The sequence below is a fragment of the Chrysemys picta genome, chromosome 11 (assembly GCF_011386835.1).
Source record: "Chrysemys picta bellii isolate R12L10 chromosome 11, ASM1138683v2, whole genome shotgun sequence".
Classification (NCBI taxonomy): Eukaryota; Metazoa; Chordata; order Testudines; family Emydidae; genus Chrysemys; species Chrysemys picta.
The window spans coordinates 7,108,698-7,127,017 of record NC_088801.1 but is presented as its reverse complement, the minus strand read 5'-3'; the positions used below and the strand labels follow the sequence as shown (position 1 = coordinate 7,127,017).

Here is an 18,320-nt window from a genome sequence, read left to right as displayed (position 1 = left end):
AGAAAATCTGCTTTTGTTTTAGAAGGCAGATTTACTCAAATCGTCTCTAATTTGATTTGCTAGTGGGATATAATTTAAGTCAAACAAGTTGGCAGCATCACTCAATATGTGAATGTCTATCTGTTTAACCGTGGATGAGGGCTGCCTGTCCCACAGGGTAACAAGCCAGGGAGAACTCCTTTTGAGTGCTAAGGGTAGCCGGTAAAATAGAATTCAGACAAACGGTGGTGAAACCCAATGCATAGCAGCTGATCCTTTGACCCGGCTCTTCAATGATCATACCAGTTGTGTGTTCCAGTATCCTGGGCATTAACTATCCTCTCCATTGCATCTGGTTGCTTCACAGTCTTAACACATTAACAACAACCTGCAGGGTAGGCCAGTCCTAGTATTTTCATTTAGGGCTAGTCTACGCTACCCGCCCGGATTGGCAGGTAGAAATCGATCTCTCGGGGATCGATTTATCGCGTCTCATCTAGATGGATAAATCGATCCCCGAATCGACGAGCTTACTCCCACCTCGTCAGGAGGAGTAAGCGCCGTCGACGGGGGAGCCGCGGTGGTCAATTTGCCGCCGTCCTCACAGCGGGATAAGTCGAATAGGATATGCTGAATTCAGCTATGCTATTCACGTAGCTGAATTTGCATATCTTAAATTGACACCACCACCACCCCCCCAGTGTAGACTTAGCCTCAGCCTCTTTGCTCCCCAACTGTTAAGTGACAGTGACTTGCCCAAGGCCACACCCAGGAAGACTGCGGTGAAGCAAAGAATTGAACCTGAGTTCTAGTCTACTGCCCTAACCACTGGGCCATCCTTCCTCTCTCACAATAGGTTCCATGGACAGTATGCAAAGCAATGGAGGAAAGGGACAATCTATTTTGCCTGGGGACAGGTGACCTCAGCTGGGCTGGGCTGTGAGGGAGAAACAGCATTCTCCTCATAGAGAATACTCTGCATCCCAGTGATACTCAAAAAGGGAGGGAGCAGGAGACACAGTCCTTGCTTTATGCCTTTGGCTTTCTCGGCCTTGCTTTCTATATGAAGCCTGCGCTGGTCACTGCAGTGTTTCAGATGGGGTGGGGAAAAGGGAGCAGAGAGGTGGGGAGAGAACTCCCCAAATGATGAATGCGTGCCTGGAACGTGTTTGGAATTAAGGTGCCAAATCGATGGTCGGAAATTTGGCATAACGTTGGACTATTTCACAGAATAAACAGCAGAGCAAGAAGCCCTCGTTTGTTATGCCTCCACAGCAGCAGGCAGACTTAGTTTTTTTTGCCAGTGTCTCCTGGGTTTGAATGTGTAGACACTAAAGACGGAAATAGCTTTGTAGGTCAGCCAGTCCACTTCCCTGTCAGAGCAGAGCTGTCCCCCACCACACACATCTCAGTGTTTTCTCTCTAGCTACTCTCAAGCACCAAGGGCATTTGCCTCTTCTCTTAAGGAGACTATTCCACTGCCTAATGAATCTCTCTGTTGGGAATCTTCTCGATACATTATTCATTTCATTCCATTGCTCCTGCAGTAGCTATGGTCTCATTTAACACCTGCCCACCCTTGGTGTTTGCACTAGAGCAGTAATGTATAGCCCTTTCTTGCCCATCAAAAAAGAGAGCTCCCCTCTGAACTCTTTCTGGTTTATCAATACTTTCTGGTAATGTAGGGAAGACAATGCAATTAAAGAGGGGCTATTACCTTCCTAATCATTGCTGCTTCTCTGTATGTGTCACCCAAAATTGCTCTGGCATGTCAAGCTCACATTCAACTTATTGTCCGCTACATAGCCCTTGGCGTGTTTTGGTTACTAATCATTCCAAACAAGTATATTACTTGTCTTGGAACAAACTTAAGGAGAGAAACAGGAAATCTCCCTCAGACATTAGTTCTGAAATGAGACAGGCTTAGAAAAGGTTGCCCTGTATCTCTCCTTTGACTAGAAAAGTAACAACACGCAACTCCTCCTCCAGCCCATGTCCCCACCAACAAAAGGAGAACTCAACAGCAAAACAAGCTCAAGATTATTGTAGGTCTACTAGAATGGGCCAGACTCTTCACACAATTAGCATGACAGTAGTATGTTCATCCGTTAAGAGTCTAATCAACTTCATTAAGATTTTTCATTGAGAAAGTAAGGTATTATTATTATTCAAAATGACTAAGGTTTGCACAATTGACCCTTGGTATTTTCAAACAAAACGTCACCATATAATTCTCTTGCCCTATTGGGAGACTTTCATTAGGACTGTGACAATTATTCACTAGGTAAGCTTAGCCACTGGAATACATCTGGATAGCTTCAGGCCCAATTGTAATACTTTTACACAAACTGAGAAGCATTCCACTCAGTCCTGCACTTGCACTTACCCTGAATACAGTACTTGGGTTAAACAACTAATGACCCCTAATGTAGAATTCAGAGCATTATTCATCCATTGCAGTCAGCAAGTAGATCAAAGGAAAGAACAGTTGTCAACTGAGAATAACTGTTTATATAGCACAGGGTTCCATTAAGTTCAAAATTTGGATTTTTAATTAAGTTTTTGCTGGAAAGAAACAATGATTTAATTAAAAGGGGAGGGAAGAATGTTCCATGAAATGCCAAAGAAGAACAAGCTCTTCAGACCTTGTGAAAATCCTCAACCCCACTAAATCCTCCTGTATATGTTTTTCCAGTGTGGTGTTTGAAGCTACGGTCTCAACAGAAAGTGATGTGGTCAGTATTTAAGGTACTCTAAGCATAGTGAGTGTTTGTCATACATTGTTGGGTTCCCACGTGTGCTAATTGCAATCAGAAAGACAGTATATGGCAGAATCTGCTCTCAGGATTCCCTGCAAAGATAAGGTCTCCATTTTACAGATGGGGAAACCAAGGTCCAGAGCTGGAAGTACCAGTTTTATTCTCTGGACTACACTCCGTCCCCCTAGATGCATATTAGAAAAAAATATATGCACTATAAAGACTGAAGCCATGGCAGAGTTCAGACTTACGATGCTGGATCTGTCAAGCAATTCAGATTCAGAAAACACCTCTCAGATACAGAAGACTTCTTATATTTTGCATGTCCATGTAGAGTTTTGAGTGTGAGTGTTTCACAACTAGTTGACAGCTGCTTGTCAAAACAGACCAAAAAACGAAGTGCCCATGTGTTGGGCTCTGATAGAGGCCTCCCTATTGGACGGGGGCGCAGGCAGATACCAGACACCGTGTTGGTATATAACACTCTAAATATTTTTATTGATTACAATATAAACCCCACTCACTTCACATTCACACTCCTTTCATACTACACCAGAGTCTGAAGATCTGAAGGAAATCCCGATGGCCAGTCAAAATTCAGCCTGATCAGAAGGCATGGGAAGCCCCACATTACACGCACCTTCTTTTTCAGGGCTCTGGGTCAGTGTCTGACTCCAACTTCAGCTATAGCGAGCAACCTTTTTTATAGACCAGTCCGTCGCACCATTAGCTCTTTTCATCCATAACTCCAGGAGAGCAGTTCTGTGCTGGCTGCCATAATCCAAGACATTCTATTTCCTCTTACGGACATGACAAAGTTTGTTTAGCACAGACAATTCTCGACCACTCATAACCTTAAATCCTTGCTTCCGTTGCCAACATGCAACTCACGTACTCATGTCAAGCATACAGCATTTATATTAGGCCCATATGGCTTATAGCGTATTACAACATATACCTCACAACACATGGAAAATCTGATTTCCCCCTTTCCTCCCCCCGCCATTTTTTCACTAGCTCTGGTATTTTTCCAACTTTCTTTCTAGTCCACTTCTAAACAACTTCCCTGTTTGCTTCAAAAAGCATCTGGATACATAATCTCATTGTGAAAATTGAGGGTAGGTTTTGAAGGGGGTAGGTTCTGTTGTGAAGCTGAGGCCTAGGCGTTAGAGAGAGAACTGGGAATCCTTACCCTACCTGTGATAGTGTATTTAAGCAATGAAAGGCTTAACTGGGTGAAAGAGTTAATACTGTTTGTGTTCACTTAACACAAATATACCAGAAAACAGTATCATTGGCAGGAATGGTCACTAAAATCAGTTAACTGTAAACAAATACTGCAGAATTTTGGTGGAAAGCGAATCTTGAATTAATAATAATTTGTACCACATTCTTTCTATTCACCATTTATATTAATCCAATCAGGGAAGAGAATAATAGAATTGTAGGGCTGGAAAGGACCGCTAGTAGTCATATAATTCAGCCCCCTGCACAAAGGCAGGACCAAGTACACCTAGAGATTCCTTGACAGGTGTTTGTCTTCCTCAGCCAGCCTTGGAAGTCTATTCCAGTGTTTGGCTAATCTATCCTTGTACTTAGAAAACTTTTCCTAATATCTGACACAAATCTCCTTTGCTTCAGTTTAAGCCATTTATTTCTTGTCCTATCTTCAGTGGACATGGAGAACAATTGATCACTGCCCTCTTATGTTAGGAGCCATTAGGAAAGGGATAGATAATAAGATAGTAAATATCATAATGCCAGTGCATAAATCCATGGTATGCCCACATATTGAATACTGTGTGCAGTTCTGGTTGCCCCATTTCAAAAAAGATATATTAGAGTTGGATCTTCAGACTCTGGTGAGGGCAACAAAAATGATCAGGGGTATGGAACAGCTTCCAGATAAGGAAAGATTTAAAATACTAGAACTGTTCAGCTTGGAAAAGAGGCAGAACTCAGGATCTTGCTGTCTTCTTGGAGAAGAAGATTGAGTAGATCTCAAATGATCCTTTTATGCCTTCATCCCTGTTATTCGCTCTGAAGTCTCTTTAAGTCTCCTCTTGTCCATCCCAACTACTGTCCTCCCCTCACTGCCACTTGCTCCTCATTGTCTTCGGCGCCTTGTTCTCCTGCCTGAACCTATCCTAGAGTCCCACATCCTCTGAAAAACACTCTTATCATCCCATTTCCCCTTCTCTAACTCACTCTAGCATCTACTCCAACCTGGTTTCCACCTTCTCTTCTCCACTGATACTGCTCTCACCATAAATGACTTCTTCCTGGCTTGATTTTTGGGTTTTCTACCCCACTGTCTCCCTCTGACCTTTCTTCAGCTTACAGTACTGGATATCACTGCCTCTTCCTTTGTAAAGAGAACAGGAGGACTTGTAGCACCTTAGAGACTAACAAATTTATTAGAGCATAAGCTTTCGTGGACTACACCCACTTCTGCTTTCCCTTGGTTCTGTGCCTATCATTCTGACCATCTTTTTTTCAGCACTTCCTTTTATGATTCCTACTTCTGCCTTGAACCCAACTCCTCCCCAACCCCAAAAGAAACCCACCTAGATTCCTCTCTATTTCCCTCTGAGACCTTATCCCTGGGAGACACCATATGGTTTTAACAATACCCTCTATGCTGATGACAAACCTATACCTTTCCAGGCTGTTCAGTCCCACACTTAATACCGTCTCTCTGACACATCTTCCTGACTGATTTGCCAGCAGCTCAACTTCAAAGTAGCTAAAAACAGAACTCACTGTTTTCCTTCTTGAATCTTCTCCATTTCTGCCTTTGTCCATTGCCACTGGAAACACCACAATTCTCCCATCACTCAGGCTTGCACCCTCGGATTCATATGATTCCCTGTATATTCAGGCTGTGTCCAAATCTTGCCACTCTCTTCTTCCACAACAAATAAAAAATATACCCCTTCCATTTTATGTTTAATCCTTCTTCAGTGCAGGGGGGTGGACTTGGTGACCTCTTGAGGTCCCTTCCAGCCTTACATTTATAGGATCCTAAGATATTTATGCTGATGGCTAGGGTGTTGTCTATGCTCTCATTATCTCCTAGTAGAGTTGGTTGAAACATTGTAGGTATTCTTTTCTTTTTCCTTGACAGTTTTGTAAACCATCTTGCTTTTTCTGAAATTCCCTTGGAAACTTTCCAGTGGGGGAAAAATTGTTTTTATTTCCCCTACCTTTCTTCCTTCTCTCTCTCTTCCTTTTTTCCATTTTGCCACTTAAAAAGGGGGGGGAAGCAGAGGAAAGAAATAGGGAATGACCCTGGCAAAACCAGAGAATTTAGAAAGAAACAGGATTTTCATTTCAAAAGTAAAATGCTAGTTTGACCAACCGATTTTTCACAATCTCTGCCTTCCACTTTAACTACTTCATCTTCCAAGCCACTCAAATACTGCTACTGAAACAATCTTTGACGTGTATTGAGAACTATGTTGGCATTGCAAGCTATCACTCGGGGGGGAGGGGGGGAGTGAAGGGACAAGCAAGGGCAGTTTCCTGGTCTTGCTTGCAGGCTAGTGGGCTCTGTAGCAAAGCAAGCATGTGATCCAAGTCATTCTGAAAGTAGCAAGGTGGGGTGAGCTGTGCTTGGCTACTTTCGAGAGCAGCCTGTTTTGTCTTTCTGTTTTTTGTTCTTTGTGTGTTGTTCTGAAGTTTTTGTTTTTACTGAATTTCTCTGTGTATGAGGTGATCAAAACAGTCTTCCTTATTGCTCGATCAGGCCATGTCTTCTCCACTCTCCCAACATCCACCATATCAAAGTGAAACTTCTCATTCTTATCTGCACGTGCCGCCTAACTCTGCTCGGGTCTACATCTTAGATCTTGTGTCATCATTCTCAAAATGATTTGTTCTGCCAATCATGCTAGCCTTACAACCCTCTTTACTTATCTCTGCCACTGCTGTCTTTGTGCCTGCTTCCCTGCTACAAGCTATGACCTTCAAAACTCTGGGCACCTTTGATTCAAATCACGCCTTACAGATTTAATGCTCTGTCCACGTCAAGGTTCCATGATAGGTGAAATGAGTTAAGTGTGTGTAGGGTAACCTTAGTTATTTGGTTGGTTTGTTTTTACTGCTCTGGGTCTCCCAATGTACTTTCTCTGGGACTCATTTTAGACTGAGGAAGAGACTTGCTTAACTTCTACATTGGAGTAGTATTATTATTATTCATTATTAGCATTTTAAGGCATCCATCACCACGGAATCTGGGTTCCTTATAATGCACAAATGTCAAGGTATTTGATACTGTAACAAACTATGCCTGTTAAACAGCAGGCTTCAGAGGATGAGCTTCCAAACAGGGAGGTGTATGGGCTCCATTAGTAGAAGGAAACTGCATTGCTCGGTCTGGAGCTGCAGTTCCAAATTCCAGCGGTTTCTCTTGTTAAGCTAAAGGAGCAGTTTTGCCAGATCAAGATTGCAAGATCATCTAGCTTTGTTGTTTCTCCTGCACCCAGAGTTCATCATCTGGCTCCCTGCTAAGGCCATGAGAAACTGGTACCCAGAATCCTCTCGTAAGTAATATATGCGAGCAATATGGTAACTTTTCAGAAGTGTGTTCAAAGACCAGATAAAACACAGAAGGAGCTAGTGGAAAAGACAATTACTAGGGGAAGAGGGAATAAGTGACCCTGGAGATCCTTGCCAGCTCTTTCCTTCTGCTCCCACAACAGTGGAGAGATTACACGCTTTCCAATGGGACATGTAGCACTTGCCTTATACACTTGGAAGGTCTTGAGAGATCAGATCTTAACATCATGGAATTATGTATAGAAAAACAACTTCTTTAAATTTGAGAGGTCTAAAATGGTGTTGTTGACAAACTTCCACTCCTTCTGAGGCCAGTCCAGCTGGTTTTGCATACAGAGATGAGTAATGGTCCCAATAACACTGTTAAAGAGGAAGGATGGACTTTTTGTATGGCCTTGGGCAAGGCACTTAATCTTCCTGTGCCCTGACCTTAGTGGGGGGACATCCAGAGAAGGCAAACCATGAGTAATAATTTAACTCTGGGTTTTCTGTAAAGCTTGCTGCGTGTAGAGGTGAGATGATGATGTGGTTTAGTATAAATGGCATATCGGTGCTCGGTATGATCTGCATATCTAACTCAGACTCATGCTCATAAAACCTTGTATGCTACCTCCACAATACTGTGTTGTCCTCACATGTTTATAAAAACAATGTCCATAAGATCATTCAGCTGAACTATCAAGGAAGAGCAATTCTGAAGGCTAATCTTTTGGCTCGTTAGGTTCTAAAAATAAACCAGGCACTCCCCTTCCCACCCCCAACCTTCCCCAATGGGTCTCTCATGTCTGCATCATGGGAAATCAGTCCCGGCACCGGAGTACACCGCACATGGTGTCTGATGCACTGCGTATCAGAGAACAAGCTGGAGCCCTAAAATAGTACTCAGAGGAACTGTGCCAAAAGACCTTCCTCTATCTATATCCACACACATAATGAGCGTAAATATCCCATGGCTTTCTTTACTTCTTCTTGGCGAACACGTGGTTTAAGTGAAATGATCCACCACTACCCTGAGGTGTGTTTCATGCTTGCTTTCCTGGGCTTATATGGGATCTTTTTTTCCCTTCCCTAACATCATTACTGTGCATTTGCTACAGGGAGCAGCACAAGATTCCTATCTGCCAGTGAGACAAATCCGCTTGCATCAGTATGGTTTGGAATGTAGTTTTTCCTCTATTATTTTATTTTTAATCGAGAAAAATACCAGTAAGGTATGCTTTCCATTCAGTGTGTGGGAAGCTGCTGCCATTAATTGCACATGCAATAGAGCACTCTCCACTTCATAACTATGCCTTCTTTGCATCACTCATATTTTCTGATATTACCCCTGTATAACATAGTATCAGGAATGGCTTAGAGGTGTCGTCCCCCCCACCCCCCCGTTTCCACCCCACCCTCCCAGTCTCTGGAAATGAAAACCGCACTATAGCAGGGATTTTACAATATTTTTTTCCTAATACTATAAGTCAGCTGGCCAAACAGGAAACCCAAAGTAGATCAGCTGTTTGTCTCTGAATTGTGGAAGTAAATTAGTGTGAAACCTGATATCCTGTTGCTTAGTAATTTTTTAGCCTGTGACTTCCATGCTTCTGAGAGGAGATTCTAACTGATGTTGTGATGGCACCTGCGGACTGGGATGACCTACTGTTACCATAAAATAAACAGATCTGTTTGTTCAGGATGAGTATGAATGGAGATGGAACCAAGTCGCACAATTTGTGACTGGCTTTGGAACCGAACTTGTCCAATGATTGGGGTTATTCAGAATTGGCTTTGGCCCATTATAGACTTAGGGGAACTCTGCAAAGTTTATATGTGAACGTCTAGGAGTGTCTAAAATTGGGATTTTGGTTTGAGCCCACTTGTACCTAAAAAGTATCCCAGGCAAAACATTTTGTGAGGAGATGCCTTCAAAAATAATGGGATTGGGGAGGGAAGTATGTGCAGAGGGAAAGTGGCAACAAAAGAAATATATGCTTTTACTTGTAATATTCAGATGTCTCCCAGAAAATGCATGCAGAGTCCAACTGAGGTGCATGTCTCTAGTTAATTACTTTTTTTTCTCTTTATTTTAATAAATGAAGCCGCTCTATAGTTTTCCTGAAAAAAATTGTCACCAAAATATGGGGTTTATTTGAAAATTGACCAAAAACTTTTTGATTTCTTTTTTTCTTTCTTTTTTTTTTTTAAACAGGAAATTTCTGAACAAATATTCATTTAGTTTTGAATGGCTGTTTAGATTTCCGTTTCAAAAGCAAACAAACAAAAAAACCCTAGGATTTTTGCCCTCTGCACTGTGGTTCTACGCCACCACCCCCGTGCGCTCTCTCTTGCCACTGAATGAAACAGATGAACGTGTAAGATGTTTGTTTTGAGAAAGATAGGTTGTGACGCGCTGTACCTCCGGGGAACACCCTGCACCCCCATGTTAATCTTTATAAAATGATTGTGTGGTATCCAATGCAAAGTTTGTCATGTTGGGTGTCTTCAGAAGGTGATCTTAACATTTTCAATGCCCTTACAAACTGTGCTTCTCACCACAGGCTGGTAGGTTGCTCTTCAGCCAGGCTCTCCCCTTTGATCAGCGTTTCAGTCACTTGGCGTGGTGTCTGTAGATGTAGATGGAAGAGAGAGGAGGAGCATGGCAAACGTCTCTCCCTTTTATCATGTTCTTTCTTCCCTCTTGGCTTTGCCCCCCACCTTCAGAATCAGATCAGCATTTCCTTATTGCAGTCCCAAACTGACCAAAGGAAGGGGGGTGACTCACTGGGGAGTCCAACAGATCATTTTGTTGCTGCCTAGGCCAGCGTCCTTTGTTCCTATGAGGCTGGGCTGGGTTTGTCCCATACATGCCCTGATGAGGTGTGAACTGCTTCTCTCCTCTTGGAGAGTTTTTGCCTGGGCAAATTAAACCACGAGGACACATTTTCAGCCTCATAACTATATACATTAAATTATAACCTATAACATTACTGTAACAACAATGCTCAGTGCATCGTGAGCCTTCCGAAGACACCCAACATGACAAACTTTGCATTAGATACCACACCATCATTTTATAAAGATGAACATGTGCGTGTAAGGTGTTCCCCCGAGGTACAGAGTGTCACATAGGTGGAGTAACATTTTCTCACCTACCTTGTCTCTCTCATAGCCTGGGACCAACACTGCAAAAAATTAAGGTTGGTTGGTTTTCTTTCTCCATTTTGTAACTTCTTTGAAGTTGGAGGAGTTTTCAAAAGTTACACTTCAAGGAGAGGGAGGAGTAACTGACCATCATTCATTCTATTGTGTTTTTTTTTTTAAATAAATTACACAAGTAACACCTAGGGGGGAGCCTACTTTCTTCAGTTTCCAAAAATCTAAATTACTATATTAGTTTGAATAGAAAACTTTTGAATGGAAATGTCTCATTCAAAGTGGGTGTGAGGGAAAACATGCTCGTTTCAACTAGCTTTACTCTTTACACCTATTTTTCAGCCGTTTATAAACCACACCTGATCCTGAACCATTGAAATTAATGGAAATTTTGCCACTTGAACTGGTGAGAGTAGCAGGATCAGACCCCTTTCAAAGCAGAGGAACAAGTCTTGTATCATAAAAAGAACTAGACAGTGATGTCATGTTGGTTTGCTTAGGTGTAGCCACCACTAAGCTTGCTGCTGCTCTGTATTATCCTGCATGTCTTGCAATTTGTGTTATTGATGTAAATTACCTCAATGATAGCATTCAAAGCCAAATTTCCAAAGCTGAAGAAGCTACTAAATTATGGGGAACAGCAAATAATGAGGCACAGTGAAGTCTGAGAAGTCTTGGATCATCTGAGCACCTAAGGCTGATGGATGGCAAATATAGTTCAGTGCAGCTAAATGTTGAATAATGAGTCTTGAAACAAAGACGCAGTAGAGGGGATGGCAGCTGAATGGACTGAATCATGGTGAGTGGGGAAGTTATTATTAGAGGAAGATCTCTTAAAGCCTGAAGCGCAAATTGTTGCTGCACAATAGGTGGTGGCAGTCAAAACAAACACCACCCAGCTGGAGGAAAGCAATACACAATATAGATGATGTCTGTTTAGACTTGTGTAGTGGAGAGCTAAAATGTGAACTGAAGACCATTTTCCCCTGTAAATATGGAAGGATGACTTAAGTGTGAGGCAGAGGGCACGTCTATACTTATCCGCTGGTTCGGCGGCAAGCAATCGATCTTCTGGGATCGATTTATCGCGTCTTGTCTAGACGCGATAAATCGATCCCGGAAGTGCTCGCCGTCGACGCCGGTAATCCTGCTCCGTGAGAGGAGTACGTGGAGTCGACGGGGGAGCCTGCCTGCCGCATGTGGACCCGCGGTAAGTACCTTTAAGTTCGAACTAAGATACTTCGACTTCAGCTACGTTATTCACGTAGCTGAAGTTGCGTATCTTAGTTCGAACTGGGGGGTTAGTGTGGACCAGCCCTAAGATAATTTCATACTTTACCTCATGAAGCTCCTTTCAACCAAAAGAAGAAAAGTTGCAGTCAGCCATTGACAAACACAATTATGGCCCCCATCATCATCACAACATCCCTGTGAGGTAGAGAACTAGCACTATCCCCATCGTACAAAAGAGATGCAGTGACTCTCTCAGGTGTGAGGAACTGTAGATAGGAAGTGTACACTGGTCTCTTGTGTACCAGTCCAGTGGAGCTAGTTGGAAAAAAAGGGAGGGAAATGTTCACAAGTTTGTGTTGTGGCTATTCTCCCCCAATTTTTAAACAAAAATATTTAGTACCCTCTGAAATATTCCAATGACTGGATCTCCTTTTTAAAGACGAGCTCCTGAGTTATGTTAGGTTTCCTTTGACACTTCTGATGGAATGACACACAGATCTGAAGCAGAGGTCTTTGTTTTGAATAGGGAAGGCTGAAAATTTTCAGAGGAAACTTTTTCCTATGTGACAATGGGGTTTCATTGAAATAGACATTTTCTGGGCGGTGCATATTGGAGTGGGTGGAATCCGTTTTGGTGAAATTTTGCAAAAGGCAAATCAAAATTTCAGGTTGGATTGGCATTTAATCTCTGTTTATTCCTGAGCTTCTGTTGTGCCTCATGGGAGCTGAAGTTCCAGTTTCCTTATGTCTCTACTCATCATTATTGGCCCTGTGCTGACCATAATGCACCATGCTCTCTCCTGTGGCTGACATTTTCTGAATCCAAAGTTTTTGGAACTTTTCATTGTGTGAAAAGTTGTGGGGTTTTTTTGTTTTTTTTTGTTTTTTTATATTTTAACTTTTTGACCTGAATTGGGCTGAAAACAAATATTGAAATATCGGAATGTCCTGTGGGAAATATCTTCTGGTTTTCCATCAGCTTTAGTTTTGAATCTCTTTTGGGGTTTGTCAATTTTCATGCCTATTAATTTATTTCAAAGTGGTCGGAGAGCCTCATCCTGATAGACATGGTGCTCTGGAAGCATTAAGTGGTGTTTAATAATATTTTATAATAACCTTATGAAACAATCATGTATAATCTCAATGGGCTGCAGTCAAGAGTCAGAAATGAAACTAAACACCCTTTGGACATGTTGGTAGAGCACTGCAAGAACTGGAATTTCCATTCCACAAAAAATTTTAAGATCTCAAATTTTTTGGTTTTGTTCTGATTGGGAAGAGGGGAGAGAAATTTTCTGCAAAACTGATTTTTGAAAACTTTTGTTTTGAATTGATCTGAAGATTCCATTTCAATAACATTAAAATGTTTCATGCCAATTTTGACTTTTTAAAAGAAACAAATTATTTCAATTAAAAAAAAAAACCCTAAATATTCTGTTCTGATCAGCAACATTTCAACCTTATTGAAATGTTTTTTAATTTTTCAAAGCAATTTTTTTGTCAATATCAATGCGTTCCCATGTAAAGTTTCTATTTCCATGAAATAACATTTTACAATGGAAAAGTGTTCCACTGAAAAACTTTGAACCAGCTCTAGATGTTGGAACTAGAGCCTGCAACTTAATATTTTGCCACCAGAGGCTGACATAAACAATTGAGTTGTATCTTGCGGCCAGTAGAGGGCTAAACTTAGACTTCTAGACAAATCTGTTACCCTGCAGTAGTGTAAAAAGTGCAAACTGCTATCAAATTAGAATGGTAGCATTCTACATCCACTTTGTACTGGTGTAAAATGATTGCGCAAGGTTCCAAGTAATAGACAAATAGGTTCAACGCATGTGGTTTCTAACCATAGTCTGAAGAATAACATGGTGGAGAGGGAAAAGAGGTAGGAAATGATAGGTGCTGGAAGTGAATGAGACATTCTCAATATCTCATTAGGGAAAGGGACAGCTCAGTGGTTTGAGCATTGGCTTGCTAAACCCAGGGTTTGAGAGTTCAATCCCTGAGGGGGCCATACAGGGATCTGGCGCAAAAATCAGTCTGGGGATTGGCCCTGCTGGGGGTTGGACTAGATGACCTCCTGAGGTCCCTTCCAAGCCTGATATTCTATGAACTATACTAGGAGAAGGGGAAATCTTTATCAAATATCCTGTGGGGACCAATCCTGTGCAAGGTCGTTTCCATCTCTAGCACTCTCAATTCTGTAGTGTTTATGTTCTCATGAAAGGTAATTTTAATTGAACACCTGTATTTGGTCCCCGGCTTGTCCATAACCCATACACGCGACTAAGGGCTCATTGGAATTTCATACTACTTAAGAAATGCTTCTTTCCTCACTCAGTTCCTTACTATTCAGCTCACTGCTAGAGAAACGACAACATAAATCTTTCTACAAGAAGTAGGATGTTGTGTACGCTCCATACTATGGATTACAAATAAGTATCTCCAGTGGTGAAAACCATTTTGGTAACCTCTGTGTGATTCCGGATACAATATTCCTTGAGGCCTTAAGTGTTTCTAATATATGTGGCTAGTTTGTCTTCAAGTGGTTCCCCCATCCCCAAATCTCTTTCCTGTCTTCTAAAAGAATGGATTAGAGGAAAAATACAGTCTACCCAAAATATCATTTGTTCAGTGTTTTGTTATATGAATAACTTACATAGCATAACAACTGTTTCAACTGGACACTTCAACTAAGCACTTGATTAGATGCCCACTATTGCTTGGATGGCAGACAATCAAAGGTGAAATAAAATTTAGACAAACTCTCTCTGTACATGCACTTTAGGCATTCCACAGATGGTGTAAGAAACTGAAACACTTTCTGGCATTAGTCACTCTGGGTGGCCTCTCATCTCAACAAGATACAGTCAAAATGAGAGCACTTTACAAATCAATTAGCCTTATAGAAATATAATTTGAAACCATTTTTATCTCCACTATATTTAAAGCTGGTTTATGCATGTGAATTTACAGCTAGCTAGTTCAATACATTTTAAAGTCTGTTGTGAGCAGAGTTTCACAGTGTTTGTCGGCTCATATTTAGCAGTACAGGGGAAATATTTGAGTCAGCTACACAATGTATTCTAAAATACATGGCACATAAAATTATTGATCCTTCCAAGAGACCCAAATGCTGTTACCCTAATCTCTGGCTAGACTAGCACTGTTTGAAGATTGAAAAGGATTCTCAAGAACGGACTAGACTTGGGTTGGAAGTACAGCTGAAGGGTTGTCAAAATGAGAATTACTGATGAATTATAATGAGCATGGTCCAAAAATTAAATTGTACATTGGGGATGGGGTTGATGAAATCAGCTAATACTGCATGCCCACAAACCTCCCATCAGAAAAAAGCTGGTTTAAATTAGGAACCTATAAGTGATTTGCATTTGACACACACAGATTTTGTGGCTTTAGATTACTGTGAATTGCAGATGTAGAGCTGAAGTTTCAAATGATGAGGCTGGCCCAGAACACTCAGTCCATGTGAGCGTGGAGATAAATCTTCCTACATTTTCTGGTGTGGACTACCAACATGCTTAAAAAACGTTTTTGTTCAACATGTATGGATATTCCTCCCTCACACATGCTTGAGTTCCAATTGATATTCTTTAATGCTAGAAAGGACCATTGTCAATGTATCTGACCCACCCTAACTACACCCAGTAATTCCTGGAATGGAGGGAATTATTCTTTCCTTCATTTGATGAATGCTTGGAGTATTTGCAATAACTTCTATTGTACTGAAAATACCCAGGCAGAAGACTTAGAAAATGGGAAAGTTTTCATTTACCCTGGTGGTCTGGAAAGAATGTTCTTATCTATGACTAAATAAATGGTGGTGTTTTATTTTTTAATTGCTCCCATGTTGATAGAATGGATGAGAACTCCATTAAGCAGTAGGCAATTCGAAAAGCGGCTCTGTGATCAGAAGAATGACTCTGTCAAAGCTGTAACCTCAGTACCACTCCGATCTACTTCCTGGACTTCTTCCAAGTCCTATCTACTTAGATTTGCTGCCAAAAGAAGCTATTTTGTTTTACTGTAGTCAGCACTGTGGCGACAACATAGATATAGAAGCACTGTGGAAACAATATAGATACACAAGGGCAAGCTGTAGTCTACATGGCCTTCTGCACAATCAACCGCATCCCGACTGTAGATGAGTTGCGCAAAACAAAAGGGGCTAGATTCACGAAATAATTTATGCATGGTGAAACTGAGCGTCACTATGCCAAACTTTTAGGTCCTTAGAAAATTAATGGGATTTGCAAAGCCTCAACCAGGGCTACGCAGGTGGTTCCTCTACCCTGGGGTATGCAGAAGTCTTCTTGGGCGTGGGGTACATCAACTCCTCTAGATATTTGCCCGGTTTTACAGCCGGCAACGTAAAAAGCACTAGCAAAGTCAGTACAAACTAAAATTTCATACAATGAGTTGTTTATACAGCTCTCTATATAAAGCTATGATTTTGGCACAGGTATTTGTGTTAAAAGTCCCAGACAGGAGATGGCCAGTAACCAATAAAACCACGGGAATGTACACAGGGCTGGTGCTGGGGGAAGCAAGCCGTGCAATTGCCTGGGGCTCCACCCCACCGGTGGGCCCCGTGAAGCTAAGTTCCGGGCGGCGAGGCTCGGGCTTTGGTTCCAGCCGTGGGTGGCAGGACGTGGGTTTCGGCTTCACAAGTGAAAAAGAGGCTCAAGTATCGCTCTGAAATGTAAGTACAATATTTATAGTCCAAAGGATTTATTTTATAATTGTATGGTAAGAACGAGAAAGGAAGCAATTTTTCAGCGCTAGTGCCCTGTGACACTTCTGACTTTGTAAGCGTGTAGTTTTTAAGTGAGGGGAAACTTGGGGGTACGCAAGACCAATCAGACTTCTGAAAAGGGTACAGTTGTCTGGAAAGGTTGAGAACCACTGGCTTAGTTAATCCACCACCACAAGGGGTGGTAGCGATATTGACAGGAGAAGCTCTTCTGTTAACGTAATGCTGTCTGCACCCAGGCAGGGCCGGCTTTAGCAAGTGCAGGGCCCAATTCGTACTCACCCGGCGGCGCTCCAGGTCTTCGGCGGTGGGTCCTTCGCTTGCTCTGGGTCTTCGGTGGCACTCAAGGACCCGCTGCCAAAATGCTGCCGATGACCCGGAGCGCTGCCGGGTGAGTAAAAATTAAAAAGGTGCCGGCGCGGGGCCTGATTCCAGGGAATGGGGCAAATCGGCCTAAAACCAGTCCTGCACCCACGGTTGGGTTAGTATCACTGCATTGCTTAGGAGGTGGATTTTCACCCCCCTGCATGACATAGTGATACCAATTGTAAGTTTGTAGTGTAGACTTGGCCTCAGTTAGGTGCCTAAGCTCCCTACACAATGAATGGGGCGGGGGGGGAGGGAGGCGCCTCATAATGAGCTCTGCAAAAGCTAATGAGAGATGCTAAAGCGAAGATTGTGTGTTAAGTCCCACACCTGTCAGGGAACTGGGTGCTTAAATCCAGGTTGCAGGGAGGCAACTCGTTCTGCCTGGGCTTCTCAGCTGCAAACCATATGCCATTTTTGCAAGAACCCGGGGGCAGGAGGCCTTCCCTCACAATGTTTAGCTCAGTGGTCAGTGTACTTCACCTGGGATGTGGGAGACCCCTGGTTCAAGTCCCCCCCCTTTGTCTGAAGGGAGAAGGGATTTGAACAGGGCTCCGACCTCTCGCAGATGAGTTTGTTTCCTAATCACTGTGCTTTGGGTTATTCTGATGGGGTGGGGGGTACTCTGTCTCTCTTGTTGAAGCTGTTCCACTGTGAATAAATGGGGTGGGGAGAGGGCTGAGAAAGAGTGAAAGGGGGAGAGCTCAAGCATGAGACTGGCTGTGTAGCCTAGTGGTTAGAACACCCACCTGGGAGGTGGGAACCACAGAATCCAGTTTCTCCCCCCCCCCCCCCGCTCCAATGACTTTCTCCCCCCTCCTCCACCCCCCGCAGGTGAGTTAGGCACAGGGACACCCATCTTCCTCCTAGTCTGCGCATTACACTGCGGCTTAGGTGTCAGGACTCACCTAGAGCGAAGCTGCTATGCACCTGCTCAGAGGCAGAAACATAGGTGGCTAGGGAACTTGTACTGCACAAAACTAGGTGAGCTAGATTAGGCACATGCAGGGTTCAGTGGTAGCTGAGTGGGTGGTTTGTGAATCCCAGTGTGGCCTGATTCTGAGATTTAGACACCTAAATCTTTTTGTGAATCTAGACCACAAGGGCCAGCCTTATTTTCCGGCACCAGGCGGAGCTTGCTGTGTTTGCTCCCAATTAGAAAAATCTTTCTCCTAACTTGGATACTGGCCTGGGGTTCACCGAGGGAGAACAATAAGTATAACAAACGAACTGTCTTCAGTCACTTTTCTAAACACGCTCCAAGGGGCGAGTGATAATCTTCCCCTCCACGTTTACTGTTACTTGGAGACACTCCATTCCCCGACTGCACACACGCCCTCTGTAGGTGAGGAAGACACAAACCCATCAAGCGTCACGACTTAGCGATAAACGGAGTTAACTGCAACATGATTGATTGCCCTCAGCCAGGGGAAATGATATTACTAATTAAACTGTGAGACATTAACTATGCTGTAAAGCATAGTTTCATTTCGTGCCATGACACATCC

At 42.7% G+C, this 18,320-nt stretch overlaps 1 protein-coding gene across 5 annotated transcripts in view; it reads left to right on the top strand.

Annotated features, from left to right (window-relative positions):
* The window catches only part of CNTNAP5 (contactin associated protein family member 5), a 413,059-nt gene that overhangs the window by 9,740 nt on the left and 384,999 nt on the right, over window positions 1-18,320 (top strand). The gene's annotated exons all lie outside the window — the stretch shown is intronic.